The sequence below is a fragment of the Octodon degus genome, unplaced genomic scaffold (assembly GCF_000260255.1).
Source record: "Octodon degus isolate 3935 unplaced genomic scaffold, OctDeg1.0 scaffold00026, whole genome shotgun sequence".
NCBI lineage: Eukaryota > Metazoa > Chordata > Mammalia > Rodentia > Octodontidae > Octodon > Octodon degus.
The window spans coordinates 3,497,191-3,516,031 of record NW_004524602.1 but is presented as its reverse complement, the minus strand read 5'-3'; positions in this window follow the sequence as shown (position 1 = coordinate 3,516,031).

The window sequence follows — 18,841 nt, the reverse complement described above, 5'->3', positions numbered from 1 at the left end:
AACCCAAAGAAATTGAGTTTGACTCATTGCAAAGGAAGCCGACTGCATATGCTGAGACCCTCAGCTGGCCTGACTATCACCCACCTTTTGACTGAAATCTCCCTTTATGGAAAATGGTATGTCCTAGCCAAGGTAACTTGAAGTGAACTTCTTTTGGATGTAGTCTCTGCTGTACATAAGTGTTCTCTTAAGACTCAGAGTAAAAAAAAATAAAAAATAAATAAATAAATAAATAAAAAAAATAAAAAATAAAAAAAATTAAAAAAGACTCAGGAGTATTGGGGCCGGGGAGATGGCTCAGTGGAATAAGCGCTTCCCTGGCAAGTGCAAGGGCCTGAGTTCAATCCCCTGTTCTGCCAAAAAAAAAAAAAAAAAAAAAAACTCAGAAGTATCTTTCTGCATTGTTGGCATAAAATTCCCTAATAGGATGAGTTCTTATCTTTGAGCCAGTCCCAGGACATGTTTAATAGGGACGAGTGTAGACAAGATTCCTAGATTGTTATCTCAACTCTTACTTACTAGCCATGTGAACTGGGAGGAGTTTAATTCTTTTAGCCTTGGGTTCCCCATTTAAGAAACAGGAAATAATTATCCTTGCCTCACAGAGCCACACAGACTGCCTGGTGCTCCACAGCTACTTACTGAGAAGTCTCATGAATGATGCTGATAATGACCTTCGCAAAAATGGCAGTGATGATGGTGGCAATGGTGACCGTGAGGGGGATGGCGGTGGTGTGGGCGGGGCTGGTGGTGAGGGTAGGTGGTGGTGGTAGTAGCTGTGGCGAAGCTGGTGATGATGCTGATGGGGGTGGTGATGATAGAGGTGGTGGCAGTAGCGGAGTGGCAGCAGATAGTCCTTACTGAGGAGCACCCAGAGTCGCCTGACTCCCACCGGGCATCAGTAAGGCCTGGGTTGAGGAAAGAGTCCAGCTCGACTTTTTTTTTTTTTTTTTTTTAACATTTATTTATTGTGTGTGTGTGTGTGTGTGTGTGTGTGTGTGTGTGTGTATGGCCAGCTCAGCCCACCAGGGGGCGGGGCTGGCTGGCATGTGGTGCTGGGGGATCGAACCGCGGTCCCTGTGCTTTGCCAAGCTTGTTCCAAGTAGGTGCTTTAGACCACTGAGCCATCTCTCCAGCCCCCAGCTCGACTTTTTGGTACCAGAGGCTGTGCACTGCCTGTGGGTAGTGCTGAGTGAGCGAGCCCCCATGCTCTGAGTGCTGGCTCAGTCTCTGATCTGGTTGCAGAGGTAGGCCTGGAGGGTCCCCAAGTCCAGGATAAGGACTCTTGGGAATGAAGGGCATGACACACAGAGATGGGCTTTGCAGAAACAGGACCCTCTGACTACCACAGATCATATGCCTTGCATCTCTGACCCTGCTCTAATGTTTGTTGTTTGGGACAGGGTCTCACTGTGTAGTTCAGGCTGCCCTTCAGCTCACTAAGTCGCCCAGGCCAGCCTCACCCTTGTAGTGATCTCCCTGCCTCAGCCTCCTAAGTTTCAGGATTACAGGTATGTACCACCATCTCCTGCTTTCCTGCCCTAATGTTGGAATTTAACAGCTAGCACACATTATGAGTTACTTATTTGCTGTATTTCATATTCGTTTTGTCTTCACCACTTGCCTCCCTCACAAGAAGATAAGTAAGGATCCTCCGGAGGGCAAAAATTTTGGATTCACTGCTATATTCCACATGCCTAAAATAGGGCCGCATACACAGTAGGTGCTGAAACAAATATGAGCAGGGTGGGGCTAGTGGCTGCCTTTGCTGTCCAGGTGAGTCAAATCCTGCTTCCTGGCTTGTTACCTAGTTTCTCTGCAAACAAACAGCGGAGCACCCAGCCTGCAGGCTCTCAGATTCACCCAGCTGAGGCTGGCACAGGAGGGGGCAGTGCTCTTCCTGGGGTTGGGCCCTGCCCATAGTCATGGTCTCTAGGGGTCCTAAGCCCTGGCTCCCTGCATCCCAACTCAGCCAGAGGCTGAAGGCGGAGGAGAAGACCCTGGATCTGGAGTTTGAGATCCTGAGAGTGAGCTTCAACGAGGAGGGCAGTACACTTTGTGGCTGTTTACTGAGAACCCCTGCAGGTAGGCTCTGGGGCTGGAGTGCAGCTGCAGGTGAATGATGGGGACCCCCTCCCAGCCTGCTCTGCTGTCACGGATGTCATTGAGCAGCAGGATCCCGGGCGGAGCCTCACCCTCACCAGGAACAAGTTTATCTTTACTCTACCCAAAGGTACAAAACATGGTGGGGCCAGGATAGTAGGGAGAAGGTCCCTGAAACTTCTGCCCAAGCCCAGTTTGGGGACTCTGGGGAGCCTCAGGAACAGGGAACTGAATTCCACAGCCCTGCTTGTGTGAGAACCTGTGTGAACCCTGCCTCGTTAGTGTGGCACAGGGATGCTGGAGCTGGTCATACAGCATCAGGAGAGGAGGGAATGGAGAGGCAGGTGTGACCTACAAGGAACTGAGCCCACAGCAGCCTTGGAGTAGCTGTGGGCAGCGGCTGAGACACCAGGTAGCACTAGAACCAGTCCTGAGTGCCCATGGTAGGGAGACAGTGACAAGGACAGCCACCTAGGTGTCCCTGCCAGGAGTATCCAGATCAAGTAGAGAGGCAGGATCTCTCAACAGGGGCAGAGAGCTCTGACTGTGGAGTTCCCTAGGAAGCCGTTGGGGGCAGGAAAATTGGGGAAGCCAAGTCTAGGCACTAGTGGCCAGTAGCCACAGGTAGGCTGAAGTCTCATCCAGGGTGGGTGAGGACGCATAGACTGGGTGCTTCCTTATCACTCCAGTGAACTTGTACCTCACATGGGTAACAGAGGGAGTTATGGGTGAAGAAAGTGTCACTGGGTCCCCAAAGCTAGGCAGCCTAGTTGCCTAGGGCCCTGACTGTCCCTTGCCCTGTGAATGAGCCAGGGAAAACCCCTATTTGAACTCGCCGCCCCCCCCCCAGGCTTCTGCAAGAACGATGGGCAGTATGATGCCCAGCTGTGTGTGGAGGTGCTGCAGCTGGGCGGAGCGGTGGACCAGGGGGACCAGCAGTGCGTGGGGCAGGCCATCTTCCCCATCTACCCATGGCCTGAGAAGCCCCCCATGAATCTCATGGCACATGAGCACAAGGACCTGTACAGCTACTGTGGCAGCCTGGCTCTACTCTGTGCTAGCCCAGATCCCACAGCCCGCCACTGTGGGGGCCTGCCCTATAAGGTGGCCTTCCATGTATACCGGGGCCTGGGGTCCTTCCAGCCAGGAATGGTGTCACCATGTCCAGAGCCCCAGTTGTAGGTGGGTGCTCCTGGGGTCCCTGCTCAGGTGCCAGATGCCCTAGACCCAAATCACAGCTTCTCTGTGAGGCTGGCAGCCCCACCCCTTGAGTAAATAAGGCAGAGCCACTTCCCAGACAGATTTCTTTCCTCTGGGAAGCCTGCTGTCTGGGGATGGACTTGGAAGTCCTGGTCTAAAGTGACCAAAAAATGAACAAAGTGCTCTGAGAGGCTGAGGCAGGAGGATCACAAGTGCAAACTCAGCTTGGGCAACTTAGTGACTCGGTGGAAGGTTTTGCCTGAAAAGAAAGAACAAAATTAAAAAGGGTTGGGCCAGTATGTGAAGGCCTTGAGTTTAGTTCCTAGTATAGTATCAAGCTGGACGTGGTACAGCATTTGAAAGGATCACCATGAGTTCAAGACCATCTAGGGCTACACAGTAAGAACTTGTCTCCAAAAAGTAAAGACGAATATCCCACTCCCCTCCAAAAAGAAACAAAACTCCACAGAGCAGGAATATATGTGGACAGGAATATTTTTGCTCAGGGGTTGAGCATCCCCTGCAACCCTGTAGTCCCCAACATCAATGGCATCCCTTCTCACCAGATTCCCAAGGAGGCTTTCAGGGACCACAGGGCAGAGGTCTCTGCTGTGTGCCTGCCCTTAAGCCCATCCAGCCTCCACCATGACCAGCAGGGCCTCAGCCTCAAAGCAGCACTCCGGCAGCCTCAGGTAAGGGGGCCAGTCCTCATCTGAGATGCAAGAGGGGATCTCCCACTGTGGCCCTGTTCTGCAGCCAGGCAGAGAGTCCTGCAGGCCTCACAGCCAGAAAGAAGAAGCAGACAGAACAAGTGGACTCTGAGGCTGAAGGAGTCTCTATCCCATTTAGCATCAATATGTCCAGGGGAGCTCTGTGTACTATAAAAACCCACAGCAAGGTCAGCCCCAAAACTCAGGGGGCCACTGCCTTAAACATTTGCCACCCCAAAGCAGTGTGGGGCAGGGCTCCTTTTTCTAACAGAGCTCAAGTTTGGAGCTGAGTGGAGCATGGAAGTGAGAGAAAACAGAAAGTGTAGGAAGAAAAGGTACAGAGGCAAGAAGCAGAGGGAGTACTCCACCTGGGAAGAAAGCCAGGATGGGAGGATGGGTACAAGCAGAGGAGGCAGGCAGCCTATGCTAGAGACCCAGGGATAGCTCCCCTCCTGGGGCCCCTCATGTCCCACTTTGGCCTCTGTTCATGCATAAGTTAATCGGCATACTTTTTAACCCTTTTGTGCCAAGCTTATAGAATGAAATAGGTGTTACCTGGGTTCCTCTGGGACATGCTGGTCCCTCCTGACTTCAGAGCCTGGTCCCTGGTACCATTGTTCTACCGTTTATCACAGGGCCAGGAATGCAGGAGGCTGATCTGGAGAACAAGATGTCTCCTGCTCTGTAGGCCCTGGCCTGGCCTGGCCTGGCCACTAGTGCTGTGCATTTCAGACTGCAGTCTGCAAAGTGTGCAGGGGGGAAGGGGGGCTGCTACAGGGAGGGGGGCTACCGCAATGAAGGGACTGCTGCAGTGAAGGGGATGGCGAGATGGCTGAGACGGCCCCAGCAGCTCTAATTTCTGTTATTTAAAGCCATCATCTCTGCATCATACTCCCTGTTAAAGTGTCAGATGTCTGTTTCTGCCAAGACAAGAAAATGGCTTTGGAGGGAAAAAGAAACCGCCCCCTCCAGGGGGTCAGCAATCATAGCCCTGAGAGAGGAGCAGACAATGGAGGGGCTTGAAAAGAGGGCGGTACTTTCAGCCAGGGAATGCGGTAGTTCCTATTCTGGTTCTGCAGACAAGTGGGCAGGTGCTGGAGGTTCAGACACAGCCAGAAGGACTGCAAGACCAGATCCCATGGGCCCTCCTTATTCTTTGGACCTGTGGCCAGCTCTCCTGGGAAGTGGAAATGACCCCAAATCACCTCGAAGCCATCCTTTCCTTCTTTTGTGAATCAGGGCTGGGAAGCCTAGAAGGGGCAGACTCCCCCCCCCAACTCTTTTTTTTTTTTTTTTTTTTTTGTAGAACCAGGGATTGAACTCAGGCCCTTGCACTTGCCAGGCAAGCACTTATTCTACTGAGCCATCTCCCCAAGAGGAGGAGAAAGGGACATTGTGGGGGGGGGGTGACACTTAGCTGTAGGAAGAACTCAGAGGACTGGAGATCTAGCTTAGCTTCGGCAATACTTACCTCAAGTCTAAAAAGGGGCTTCTGTGCCCCAAATGCCTAAATTGAAGCCCCTATCTTCCAGGAAGTTTCCCCAGCATGGATTTTACCCTTCTACACTGTGCACCAGGCATCTCAACAGTTGATTCTAATCCACTGAGATCTTTATTGTAGACTCCCAAGTGGTTCTCTAATTTGCATTGTGTGTCATTTTTTTCTCACCATGAGGGTGGTCATGGTGTAAGAGACAGGATGGTAGAAGGCAGGGGATTGGGGGTGCAATAATCATCTTGCTCCAGAATGAGCCATGGTGGCAGAGACGGGCACTGTGTGTGACCAGAGCAGGACACTGTAAACTTCGAGACTGCCTTGGAATCTGAATGGTTTTCCTCTTAGCCATCCCCATAGATTCTGTGGCCCTAGGCTGGTCTTCCTAATGCTGCCTCCAGTATTTTCCAGGTCCTAGAGCCTCTGGAAATGGAACAGTCGATTATTCATAGCAGATCTGAGCAGAAGGGACTGTCCTCACAGATGTTCCCACCATGCATAGTCACGGCATCTGTGACCTGGGGATGGAGGTCACTCCCCAGGATCCCCACTCAGCCCACACACTGACCTGCCTGAGATCCCCTCTCACCAGCATTGGGATCAGATGTTAGGCCACCCCAGCACCCTGCCCCTATTTCCCAGGGTTGGGGCAGTTATCAGGCTGGAAGGAGAACAACCTGTCTAGCACGGGGCAAGGAGAACAGGAGGGTACAGGGCACAGCCTGGGTGAGGGGCCATGGGGAACATCTGTGACCTCTGAGGACAAATCATGCTTTTGTAGAGGCCTTGTGCCCCCAGACCTTCCTGCCCCCCTCCCAAAGATCCCCAAAGGGTCAAGGACAACCTTTCAGTGGCAGAGCCCTAAGAGGGAAACTCAGTCTGGAAAACCCCAGGGATAGAATTGCTGAAAACATGAACCTGTTCCCTGCTCCAGGCTCTGGGAGCCATCCCGGGGCTCCCTCCCACACAGCTCACCCGGGACCCCAGACAGGAGAGGGAGGGGAAGAGTGTGGTTCTGCTCCCCCGCCTCTTCCAAACAATCGTAGTTTTGTTTAGTGCGAAGGATTCAGTTTCCCAGGAGCTTTTCAAATGGAGCTTTTAAGATTTTTTTTTCTTTTTTTAAATTCTTTCCATTTAAAACACCTTTTTTTTTTTTTTTTTTTTTTTCTTGCCCTGGAGGGAGAAAGAGAGAAGGAAAAGCTAATAAAGCAATCATCGAATGTGGAGCACCTGGCTCTAAGCCTGTGGCTTCTGACGGCGGGTCTGTGACGCCAGGCTGGGGGCTTTTATTAAGGACAAGTGGAGGGGAACAGAGAGTGGTCAGGAGCCATTAGTGGCTTGCCTGGTGTCCCTTGTGCCCTGTGTCCCTAGACCTCTGTGCTCTCTCTCCCTGCCCCATTCTGCCACTCTGTGCCCTCCTGACGCAGGCTGGAGCTCCAGGGCAGCGCCTCCAAGTCCCAGGCACTCTGGGCCTTCAGGCAGGAGCACAGAAGAGTCTCCACTCCCCTCTCTGCCCTGCTTTTAAATTCATTATGCCTTTTATTGCTGGCTATTGCATACGCTATTTCTATTGCCCTGGAGACTGGAGTGGTTCAAGCCGGGAGAGGTGTACAATGCGAATTTCATTAACTTTACTCTTTACAGCCTGTCGAATCCCAGGGGGGCTGGCCTCGCTGGAGAGCTGGGCACCTCGCTGCCCAGGCCTACCCTCACAGTGCCAGACCCCACGACTTTCCCAGTCTCAGCCGCTCTCTCCAGTGGCCCTAGGGGAAGTAGACGCAGGGATCGGTCGGGGTACGTCAGTCACAGGTGGGGAGACCGGCGCCACTGGAAGGCGCTACAGGGGCTGCCATCCTCCCAAGTGGTAGAACAGGAGGAAGGTGAGACCGGGCTGGACCAGGACTGCCAGCCCCCCTGCCTGGGACTGCGAAGCCACCCCTCCTCCGTCTTTCCCGTCTCCGTCAAACTGAAGACCTGCAGCCAGCCAGCTCCTCCTTGCAAATGAGGCAGCTTTATGGGCTGAAGAAAAACACTGCAATTGTTCCCTCAATTACCCCGGAGCAGATTGAATATATTAATCTCTCCCTTAACTCGAGTTAGAGACTCGGCTGCCGCCCCTCCCCCAACCGCACGTGCGGGACGCTGATTCCCAGCCCCCACCCTCCCAGGCCTTGAGCCCAAGCCAGTCACACTGGGTCCAGGCAGCAGCTTCTGGTGTGACCATACTCACCTCGGGGACACACACGCACGCGCGCGCGCGGACACACACACACACACACACAAGCGCGCTGCAGACACAGCAGACAAGCTGCTTTCCATTTCTCTATCAATTTTCATTGATTTTTCTCTTCGCCACTATTTGAAAGAGCCTTTTCCTTGAGTAAACGCAATCCTGGGCGTCCCCACCCCCACCCCGTACAGAAGGGAACGGGAGGGGGCCCGTGGGGGCTCCCCCTTCTACTTGCAGTGACAACTGCCTCTAGCTTAAACACACTCTGCCCCAGGCAGCTGAGCCCCGCTAAAAGCTACCTGAGGTTTTTCTTTGTAGCTCGATTTTCTTTTATTTCAGGGGAACAAAGGCACTGTCAAGGCGTTTGCAGAGAGGCTGTCACCGCGCAGGGAGGGGTGCAGGCCCAGCCCGGTGGCAGAGAGCAGAGGCTGGGGAGGAGCTCGCGTTCAGAGCGTCTCTGAGGGAGGGGGATCCTGAATGGGTGTCCTGGATGAGGCCTGAGGAAGCAGAATAGAGGGATCCCATGTTCATATCCTAGACATTGGCTGCTCCCCACCTCTGCATGCCTCTGGGCTCCTCTTGGGGGTCTGGCATGGAATTAGTGAGCCAAAGCACAGGGGAGTCAGGTGGACCTGGGTGCAGATTAAGCGCTGGCTTTTATTTAGTAGCTGCTTTACTTTGTGTACCTTATACAACTTCCCCGACCTCATCCACATTTGTGAAATGGGTACATCCTCCATTACAGGGAAGATTGAAGGAGCTGGCCTGCACCCAGCCTGCCCCACAGGAGGCGCCCAATGCATACTTGGTGTTCCAGTAACGCATGAGGTGGGCTGGCTGGGTTGGGTAGCAGGTGGGTCTGGGCCTCTGTCTCTGTGCCCGGGGAGCAGATCTGCTGTTTCTTACCAAGCCAGTCTCCCAAGGGAGCATGGTGGTGAACTTGTGAATGGCGCTGTCTCTCTGGGCCAGCCTTGACTGGATGCCAGTCTGGGAAGTGGCTCCATTAGCAGATTGTGGAAACAGAACACACCAGATGGCCCTGCATCCCTTCCCCCATCCCACCAGGGGCTCCCTGATGCACTCCTCCTGGGGTCCCTGTGTGTGAGGCGGGACAGGGAAGAAGGGAGCCCTCCAGCTCCAGCAGAGGGAATATAGGGAGGTTCTCATTTCCAGAATGACCCACACAGCAGCAAAGGGGGCTGCAGGGCAGGAGGCCGGGCTATAGCTGCCTTTCCTGGTGCCAAGGACTCTAAGCATGGAGGCTCAGTCCCACAGGGACGTGCAAGCATGAATGCATGTGCCTGTGCACACGGGCCAAATGTCCCCAACACCCAGAGTCTCCTCATCACAGGAACAGGCTCTCAGCCACACATGGGAAGTACACTTCCTCCCTCGCTTTGCCCACACCCCGAGGAACCTCCTGGTTCACCTTGTACAAACCCCAAGCGCAACCTCCACCAAATAAGCAGGAAGAAGGGGTGTCATGAGGGGGCCATACCCTGTGAAGTGGTCTCTACACAGCTCAACAGCACAGGAAGGGCCTAGGGGAAGGGTCACGTCAGCACATCTGGGCTCTAGCCCTGCAGAGGGACTGTGCTGTCGGGTGGCACCCAGAGTCCTGGGTCAGGAGTAGCTGAGGCCCACAGGGGCAGTCCCCTTCCCAGACCTGTGTCCATGTGTGTGGGTTGTGCTTCCTCCACCTGGGCCCAAGGCCTGTGCGGGCTCTGTGGTCACACTGCCTTGACATACAGTGGCCCATCTGCCCTCCTCTCCCTCCCTTCCTCTGTCCTTCCCTCTCTCCTTCCTTCCTGTTATTCATCCTCTCCTTCCCTCTTTTCTTCCTCTCTCCCTGCCTCCTTGTCTTCCTTTCTTATTTCTTCCTTCCTACTCTCTTCATTCATTCATTCATTCATTCACTCTCCCAAGTGGGGAATTAGTTGATGTCAGCTGGGACGTTGGGGAGACCCAGTTGTGCAGAAACAGGGAATAGGAGCCAAGAACAATGGCTTTCCAAGTTAGGTGGGGTGGTCACCAAGGATTCTGTCCATTTGTCTACTGTAGGAAACAAGTCTGGCTGGGAGCCGGCAACTTTGGCTTAGGACCTCACTTCCCAGTTGCATCTGAGCAGAGAGTAACAATGGCTCAGAAGAGCAGGTCACTTTCCTCCTGGGGCCCTGCTATTTCTCATCTGTGTGAGGACAGGGGAGCCAGGTGACCAGTGTGGATGAAGGTGGAAGGCACCTGGTGTGTTACAGCCCAGCTCACAGGCAGCAGGAGGCTAAGGCCATCGCAGGGATGGCTGGGGTGTCCAGCAGCCCTTGAGGACAGGTTTCTAGTGGGGAGGGCAGTGGGAGCAGAGGGGTAGAGGCTGCAATGTGGGTGTGCAAGGAACAGGAAGACAGGAGAAATCAGGACACAGACTGAAGCTTTGCAGGGTAGGGAGGGCTAGGAATGTCTGGGAATAGATGGAATGCACCATCTCTGAGAGCTCTGAGCGCCCCCCGCCCCCCCCCCTCCTTCCCTCTGTAGTGGGGGCTGCTCTGAACCCGGCTGGCAAACCGAACTCAGATACCCCCAGATCCCTGCAAGCCCCACTGGGGCATCGGGTCTTAAGAGCTAGATAGGGTACCCGTAGCAGTGCCCATTTTGGGAGCAGGAACTGAACCCCTAGAGGAATGAGTTGCCTGAGGTCTCCTCGGAATAAAGAGCAAGGTCAGGCTGGAATCCAGGTTCCCACAGCCTTCCGTCTGTAAGATCACAAATCAGCACACCTATAGGCGTGGCTTAGCACATCCCTTTCCACGGGCTCTCCAATCGGCACGCAGGTGGGCGTGGCTTAGAGCACCCCTTCCCAGGGGACTCACACTTTGGACGATGCTGGGCTTTCTGGGCTGTGTTACAGGATTGGGAAGCAGATTCAGGGAGTAGATTTCTTCCCGATGGAACTATATCACGCCAAGAACAGCCAAGACAGGACAGCCAAGACAGGATATCCAGTGTTCCACTGAACCAAGACAGGGTACCCAGTGTTCCCCTGAGTCCCACAACTGCTCATCGCATAAGGTAGTTCCAGAGGAAGGAACCGGGGATTGAACTCAGGCCCCGGCACTTGCCAGGGAAGCGCTTATTCCACTGAGCCATCTCCCCGGCCCCAAGGAAGATATTTTCAAAAAGTGTTACATGAAGGTCGCAGCCCAGACAGAAGGAGTGCTAACCCTATCTGAGGAGAGACAGTGAGTTCCCTTTGCCAAGAAGGTGCTTCAGACTCAGGCCTGGAATCAGATACGTGCTCTGCCTCGTGGTGGGGGTTTCTCAGCAAGTCATTCTGTGTCTCCGGCCCTTGGCCTCCTCCTTGGTAGGAAGGAGTAATGATGCCCACTCTACACTGTGCGTGTTAGGATTCGTATGCTAGCTGCACTGTAGTCTAGGAGGGCCTAGTGGAGGAGAGGGGATTCCAAAGAGTCCCAGGCTGTAGCAGCCTGGTAGAGCAGCCCAGATGCATGTCTCCCTGCTTAGGATCCACAGGGAGGTGTTGCAGATTCTTCCATCCAGGAATATTGTGTTGAGCGCTGGTTCTACACCAGGCCTGGCATCTCAGAGCTCTCAAGTCAATAGCACCATGGGGAGACCTCGAGCAGTCATCGGGCATAGGAGGGAGCACAGCTGGGCCCTTCCTGGGGACCCTCCCAGTTCCAGGACGCCCCCCCCGCTACCACAACCTGTAGGTGCTCAAGTTATTTATATAAAATGGTGTAGAATTTGCGTAGAACTTATACACATCCTCCCATGTGCTTTAAAATCATCTCTAGATGAGTTAAATACCTAATACACAATGCAAATAGCAAATGCTATGTAAATATCTGTTACACTCTATTGTTTAGGGAGTAATGATTGGAAAATGCTATACAGATCCAGTACAGGTGTAATCTTGTTCCCTCCCTCAGCCTTCCTACCCTTTCCTTTCTTTTTCCATTCTTCCTCTTCCCTCCCTCCTTTTCTTCTTTCTTTTGGTGCTCAGGATCAAACCCAGAGCCTCACACATGCTAAGTGTGTAATGACCTCTGCGCTATACCCCAGTCCCAATTTTTCCCTGAATCTTTTCAATTTAAGTTTGCCAAACACACAGACAGGTAACCCACAGATCCCAAGGGCCAGCTGTATCTGAGTCAGGATGGAGGCAGGGAAGATAGTAGTGGGAATTTGGCTTAATCCCTGTTCTGCCACCATCCAGCAGTGGGATTTAACCTCTCTGCACCTCCTTTGTTACTGGTGATAACAATCCTCCCCTGACAGGAGCATTGAACTGCGTATCTAGTACCTTTAAAGAACATGGCAAATGCTCACAGCCCATTAGCCTTGATCATTAGGCAGGTAAGTGGCAGCTTGCCAGGGAGACAGGGCTGGGGGCTGAGGCACAGGCAGATGGACAGCTTGGGCAGTGATGTAAAGCTCCTTCAGAGAACCTGGGGCCTCTGGGGAAGTGATGGACAGGGTAGAGGAGAGCCCTGCCCTGGGAACCCCTCCCCTTCTCCAGCAGGAAGTTTGCCCTGAGTCACATTGGGCAGGATGCCGTTGAAGCCCTCAGTGGGCATGGGGGGGGGGGGTAGACATCTTCTGAACTTTCCTCTTGAAGCATAATTGCTTTTTATCAGCGGGCGTTCCTGGAGACGCATCCTTCCCCAGGAGATTGCTTTCCAGGCTCCTCTCTCTTCCAGCAGACAGGAGGGCTGGGCCAGCTCCACGCTGCATTAACACACTGTGAATGTGATTTCCTGCCTTCAAATGAGATTAGGGCCAGAGGCTGTGCTGTCTGGTGGAGATGGCAGGCAGGTGGCCTGGGCCAGGGTGACCAGGGGTGAACTGAGAGTCTGAGAGGGAAGGAGCCTGGCCCAGTTGACCTGAATAAGCAGATTCCTGTAACTGAAGCCCTCAGGCCTGCTGGTTCATCCATTTCTGTGGGTGAGTTGCTTGGGGCTGGCTCACCTGTCCCCAGACTCCTCACAAACCAACAGCTTCAGGAAGGGAGAAAGCTGGCATGAGCCTAGCACCATGGGTCTGAAGCTGGCCTCATCTGCTCCTGTTTCTGCCTTAAATTTTTCATCTGCCTTCAGCTCTCTTGTGTGGAGCTGTGAAGACCAGCATGTGTGAAGTGCATACTACAGGGCTTGGCACTATTAGCCATGATGATGAGGTGCCTCATCCCCCTAGTATGAGAGAGGTCCTGAGGGTTTGCAGCCTGGAGGGGAAAGGTTTGGGGGAGCAGGCAGCACATCCCACAGTGCTGCTGCAAAGAGAAGAAAGGCACCTTCCACTGACATTATCCATTAGTCATTCAGCAAGTACCCACCGAGTGTCAGGCAATAGGCTGGGCCCTGGGGACACAGGGCCAACACCCAGGCACAGTCCCTGCTCCCAGGGAAGACAAACCCTGTGCTACAGAAATGAACAGAGGCTCATGAGCCAGGGTGGGGAGAAGCCCCAGAGTCGTGGATCTGATGGTCCCAGGTGGCGGTGGAGCCAGAGCCAGGGAGAAGGCTATGCTGCCTGTATCTTGAAAGAGTGCATGAAGTACTTAGATTGCTAGAGGCCCAGCAGGCATAGGGAATAGTGAACAGGAAGACCCAGCAGCAGGAGAGACCCTGCCCACACAGGGGGATCACAGGTGTATCATGAGCCAGAACATGGGCATGAGGTAGGGACCAGTGAGTCAAGATGGCAGCTGCTTGGGTGAGCAGACCAGGGGATCAAAGTATAGATGCCACAGAAAGACTTGGCTGAATTTTTGTATTGGAAGAGGGGACACAATTTGCAGAAGACTGATGGAGGCTGCTGCCTCTCGTGCGAACCCGGAGATCTTGGCAGGATGCCACTTCAGCCTCCTCCTGATAGGAGGCAAGAGCGGGCATCTTAATGGCTCACCTCTTTATCCGGACTCTTGTTAATGAGATATTGACTTTTTTAAAAGAAAAATGCCCTGAAGCCACATAGCACGTTTAGCAAAATAATTTATGAATTGCTGCAGGGACCTCAGCTGCCTTAAACGGGAGCTCTGGTTACCAGACACTAAGAGGAACCCTTCTGTCAGCACTCTGCAAATGTGCCTGCTAGGCAAGTGGGACCAGCGGTGGCCAACAAGAATGTGACAGCCTCTTAGAATCATCTCCCAGGCTCCTGCCACCAAAGCTGGGCCTGGGAGGCCCTGGACATAAACTGGTGGAGGAGGGAGGGGAAGTTCATTTGGGGAGCACATGTGGAACATCTGTTCTGTGTGACCCTCACCTCTATGCTGTTTTCAGATCTGCTTGGCAGACAAGGAATTTGAAGCTTCAAAGTGTCAAGTGACTCCCTGTGTACTCGATGCCTGCCTGGCAGAGCCAGGGTTAGAGACTTGGGCCTGTGGAATTTTGAGGATTTTATATTTTTATTCGATTCTATATTTTTGCCAATTGTTTTCTGTCTCCTTGGTGGTATTAGGCAAAGCTGTCCTATTGGCCAGAGTCCACAAGAACCAAGGGCAGCAGGGACCAGTTCAGAAGAGGCTGTGACAAAACTGAGGCACCAATGGGTTTATCCCATAGCCATTTAGCCCAGGTCACAGCTGCACAGTAAGGACCTTGGGATGCAGAAGGGTCCCCCATAATCTCTGTGTCCCATGCAGCTATAGGGCCTGGGGCAGTATCCTACAACCTCAGTGCTACCTGGCACAGCCCAAGGTCATGATCAGAATGACCTAATTATACTGTGTAGAACAACCTCCTGCCAGGCCCTAATTTTGCCCTAGCTTCCTTCCACCTCCCCTGCCATGCCCAGCCGGACCTCCAACACAGGCCATCTCATCCTGGGGCCAGCATCTGGGCTCCATGGTTATTCAAAAGGACAGGCAGGGCTGGGGGTACAGCCCAGTGATGAAGTGATTTCTGAGCTTGTGCAAAGCTCTAGGTTCCCCAGCATGAATGGACGGATGGATGGATGGATGAACGAACAAACGAACGAATGACAGGGCTTGACCCTGTCTATGTGTTTCTCTAGTTTCTGGAGAGATGTGGAGAGATGGAAGGAGATGCAACTCCTTTCCCAGCAGGAAATGAAAGGCAGATGGTTTTGTGGCCATGATCACAGACCTCAAGCAAGCAGGGCTGGACTGAAGTCTTTTTTTTTTTTTGCGGAACTGGGAATTGAACTCAGGCCCTTGTGCATGCCAGGGAAGTGCTTATTTTACTGAGCCATTTCCCTGGCCCCAAAGTGAGATGTTTTTTTTTTTTTTTTTTTTTTTGCTTTGAATGGCTTCAGGGCAGGTTTGGCTGGCTTGAGTTGTGGGGATCGGAACCACAGCAACCTGAGCCTGACTGCTTTGTTGAAGCAACCACTTAAAACTGAGCTAAGGGGCGGGCTCCCTGGACTGAAGTCTTGGGTCTGCTGCTTCCCAGCCTTGGGCAGAGCTCTTTCCCCAGTGCAGCCACGTCCTCATCGGCACCATGGAGAACAGCAATTATTCCTGGGCATGTGAGCATGAAGCTCAAGTGAGATAGCGAGGCTACACCTGAGATAGGATATCTGGCACAAAGGGAGTGATCGTTCAATGTGGGTCTGTGTGTGTGCTGGTGGTGATGGAGGTGGTGGCGACACGAAGATGCCAGGTGAGGGCTGAGGCCCACAGAAAGGGGCCTGGCAGGAAAAGGGAGTTCTTAATTGGAGGTTTGAGGGGAATTTAATAAGGACCTTTTGCAAAGTTGAAGGTGAGGTTTAGGAGGAGCAAAACAGAGGGTATATTCCCTGGGGATAGGAAAGGTGAGGAGCCCTCACTGAAGGGCATGAGGGTGCTGGCCTACAAATCCAGCACTCTGGGAGGCTGAGCCAGGGAGATGGCGAGTTCAAGCCCAGCTTGAACTTGGGTAACCTGGCAACTCAGACCAGAGCTGGTTGAGGTAGTCACCTGGGGTCAGCCTGCTGGGGTAGGGCCTAGAGCCTGTGTCTTCTATCTCACCCTACTTAGTCACCCAGAGAAGGGAGAAAGAAATGGAGTGCAGTGGGGGGGGGCAAGGACATGACCAAGGGGCAAGGGAAGGCCGAGCCAGGGAGCTCTGGGAGAGATGTCTCCCTGAGACTTGCTGATTGAGCTGTAGGCCTCCAGGCCTGCCTCCTTCTTGGGATCCAGGCCCAGGCTTGGCAAGAGAGACAAAGCCCACTATGTCCATGCAAGCATCATCTTGCTGCCAAAGGGGCCCAGGGCAAACCCAAGAAGGAATCAAAAGCTCTCCCTCCTTGGGATCTGGCTGCAGGGCCTTGCCTCTGCCTCAGCTGGGCTCCCTAATGGTGTATTTAACCTCAGTGCTCCCTCCTGGGAGTGCTGGTAGGATCAGGGTTACCAGTTAGCTATGAGATTCATCAGTCTCTGAGATCACACTGACTCATCAGAGTTTGGGGCTGGGCTCTTTGCAGGGAGGGCAGCAAAAGTTCCTCAGAACACCTGGAGATCTTGTACAGCAATTAACCACTAAGAAGAATGTATGCAGTGTGTTAATTATTGAAACTGTCCTACCGATTTGATTTGAAACTGTCTCATTGCTATTTGTTTATCAATAAAATTATGGCAAAAAAATATTAAAATTAAACAAAAAGAACACCTGAAGATCAGGCACCTTTCGAAGGGCAGGGAAGACAGAGGGGCTGGGGCACAAGGCCTACTCACTGCGGTAGGGGAGGACAGCAGAGACACTGGAGCCAGCATCTCCAGGCTCTTCTGTCCAAGGAGATGGATACAGGAAAGAGGCAGGGAGAGTGTGGCTGCTGGTGGCTGCTGTATATGCAGGGCACCTGCATCTTGGAGCCAGGCAGCTAGGAACCAGCACCCAGATGCATTGACCTCCTCCAGGGCAGGAAACTCAGGTGCCAGGCAGGGCAGCTGGGGGCAGCCCAGCATCCTGGGAATCAGAGGGTGCAACAGGACAGAACCTGAGCTGCAGAAAGACGGGCTACCTGGTGCGGAAGCACTTTGTGGGGACTAGAGTGTTTGCACAGTCTGGGCACGGGTCCCCCTTAACTGCAGTTGGCTTTCTAGAGGCCCTAGGAGAACTCAGGCCTGGCTGGCTCCCTGCTGTCCTTTTCTAGCTCAGCCCACTTGTCCCCTCCCTGTGGAGCAGCCCCCCACCTCGTTGTCCTCATCCTCCCACTCTACCCCGCATGCCACTAGAATTTAATGGAGGACTTGTTTCTTTGCAATCATTTCTTCCACCTTTGCTGCATGCCCTAGGACTGTTCTTGCCCCATACACAGCCCTCTTTAATTACAACTTATTTTGAATGATGCAGCTGTGTCCCTGACCTACTGGGGCTGTTCCAAGACCCCCCAGGGCACCTGAAACTGCTGATTGTACCAAACCCTACCGTAATTTTTCTTACATATCCACACCTGTGGAAAAATTTTAATGTACAAGTTAGGCACAGTTAGAAATTAACGGATGTGGGGGTGATCTTGCTGTGACATCTGTCACCCCACTGACCACCAGGGTTGGATCTGGCCGACTAGGCATGTGTCCCCTTCCTCCCTCAACAATCCATGTGCGTCCCTCCCAAAGCTGCGCACTCGGTTGAAGAGGATGACCACCCCCGATAGAGGAGGACCATTCTTCGGTCAAGGGTATATGAGTAACTGCGCTCCCCTGCTAGAACCTCCAAACAAGTTCTCAAGAAATTAACAATAACTATTAATAAAATAGAATCATCATAACAATATGTTATATTAAAATTTAGATTTATTTAAAACGCAACAATTGTTATTTCTGGGCTTGGCCATTTACTATTTTCAGGTTGTACACCTTAGTTACTTTCCTCATTGCTAGGACAAAATACCCCAATATACGCAACCTAAAGGAGAATAAGGTTATTTGGCTTGTTTTAGCAGTCTCAGCCTTTGTATAGTTGGCTGGCTCCAAGCAGAACTTTCATGACTGCTGTGTGTAGTGGTGGTGCACATTTTTAATCCCAGAACTTGGGAGACTGAGGCAGGAGGAATTTTGAAAGATCAAGACTAGCCTGGGCTATAAAATGAGCTCAAGACCAGCCTGAACTTTATAGCAAGATGCTGTCTCAAATGAGACCAAAAAACCCTCGGTGAGTTCAAGGACTACTTGTACTACACAGTAAAACCCTGTCTCCAAAAAACCCCAAAGAGTCTCATGGTAGAGGGACCTGGCAGAGGAGAGCCACTCAGCATGGAGGACAAGAAGCAGAGAGATAAGGGTAGGGCCAGGGAGGGCGATGAGCCCATCCAGGCCACGCCCTTATTGACCCACCTCTTCCCATGAGGCCCCACCTTCTAACATCAAGCCAGCTATAAGCTCCCCTACTCCCACCATCCACCAAAAGCTGTACTTATGAGCATATGAGGCTCTAGAGATACATCCAGATATAAACCTCATCACCATAGTTGACTCTGGGTGACTATCAATCAAAAGACACAATAAGAGGGACTGCTCTGTGACAAACTCCCATGAACTAACCACCCAACCCAAAAAGCAGAGCATCATTAGTGATGTATTTATTTACATATCCACTCACCAATCTCTCCCCAATCTTCCAACCTGCCCTCCAAGAAGAAACCACCCTCTTGAGTAGTGTGTTTGTATTCTTTTTTTTTTTTTTTTTTTTGGAGGAACCGGGGATTGAACTCAGGCCCTTGCGTTTGCCGGGGAAGCGCTTATTCCACTGAGCCATCTCCCCGGCCCCTGTGTTTGTATTCTTAAACATGAGGAAGACCATAGGTACCCAGAGAGCCAGCATGGCTGTACATCTTTAGCAGAAGTAGTTGAGGGCAATGGTGGACCCTCTCTGCAGGAGAGGGAGCAGGGTGGGGCTGGGCACACAGTGGGAGCTTGGTACCAAGGCTGGAGTGGGTGGAGAGGATACCAGGTGACAGGCAGCAGCTCCAGGGAGACAGAAAAAGGCTTGATTCCACCCTCTGTTCCTGCACAGGGGCCCGTGTGACTTCAGCTACGATGTCACACAGTGTTGCCTGGTGACCCAGCTAGGTAGAAAAGCTCACTGTGTTTCCAGGTCCAGGAAGAAGGAGGCCAAGCTCTCTCACCTTCCTAGGGGTGCTCAGCCC